This window comes from Sciurus carolinensis, unplaced genomic scaffold (assembly GCF_902686445.1).
Source record: "Sciurus carolinensis unplaced genomic scaffold, mSciCar1.2, whole genome shotgun sequence".
Classification (NCBI taxonomy): domain Eukaryota; kingdom Metazoa; phylum Chordata; class Mammalia; order Rodentia; family Sciuridae; genus Sciurus; species Sciurus carolinensis.
In genome coordinates this window covers 241,094-242,281 of record NW_025920139.1, presented here as the reverse complement: position 1 = coordinate 242,281, position 1,188 = coordinate 241,094, and the positions used below count along the sequence as shown (strand labels likewise).

Here is a 1,188-nt window from a genome sequence, read left to right as displayed (position 1 = left end):
GAAGTAACAGGAGAAAAATTTTCCAATCTTGAAATGATAACAGAGTGCCAAATACAAATGACCAGAAAAGAGTCTCTCCATGAAAATTATAGTTAAAATGCTAAAAATACAGAAGGAGAACTATTAAAAGCTGCAAGAGAGAAGCACCATATAATTTTTAAAGGAAAACCCAAGAGAATAATAGATTTCTCAACAAAGACTCTAAAGGCCACGAGGGCATGAACTGATAGATTTTGAGACCTGGAATAAAAAAAAACTGCCAAGTTAATTATTATATCCAGCAAACTTATCTTTCATAATCAAAGAAGAGATAGGCTCTCCAAGAAAAGCATGAATTAAAAGAATTCATGACTACTAAATCTACATAATCCTACACTTAGATGAGAAATCAAACAGCACAACCAGAAAAGAATATGAAAGAATAGATCTCACTAGAAGGATAGCTAAGCAAAAAGGAACAAGTAAAAATCAAACATGATTGTATCAATAAATCAACAAAAACTTAAGATAAATAAGAAAGAAATGAACACAAAATTCTCAAAACAACCAGAAGAAAACTAACAATGACAGGAACTAGTATATTTCTTTCAATATACTTTCAATATAACCTGTAATGAAAATGATGTAAATTCTCTAATTAAAAGAAAGACTACCTAATAGAACTAAAAACAAGGTTCATCTGCTTACTATTTGCAAGAAATCCACCTCACTACCAAAAACATTCAATCATAAACTGAAAATGAAAGGATGGAGAATGAAATTCCCATCAAAGGGAATCCTAAAGCAAGCAAGAGTAATCAGACTTATATCCAACAAAACTGACCTCAAGGGCTGGGGATATGGCTCAGTTGGTAGAGTGTTTGCCTCACAAGCACAATGCCCTGGGTTCAATCCCCAGTACTGCAAAAAAAAAAAAAAAAAAAAAAAAAAAACTGACCTCAAATCAGTCATGAGACAAAGTAGGTCATTATACTCTGATAAAAGGAATAATCCATCTCAAGAAGATGTAATTGTTGCAAATATAGATGTACCAATGTCATAGAATCCAATTTTATAAAACATATTACAGATCTTATAGGGAGAGACTAGCCTAAATTCAATAATGGTGGGTGACTTCTATACCTTAAAGTTAGCAAGAGATAGATCTTCCAGAACTGCCCCACCCTCAAAATGAACTGAGAAACATTA

General features: G+C 32.3%; 1 non-coding gene across 1 annotated transcript; it reads left to right on the top strand.

Moving 5' to 3' along the window:
* Positions 1–832: 832 nt before the first annotated feature.
* Trnav-cac (transfer RNA valine (anticodon CAC)) lies at positions 833–906 on the top strand. The gene has a single exon. It is a non-coding gene; the product is annotated as a tRNA-Val (tRNA).
* Positions 907–1,188: the final 282 nt, after the last annotated feature.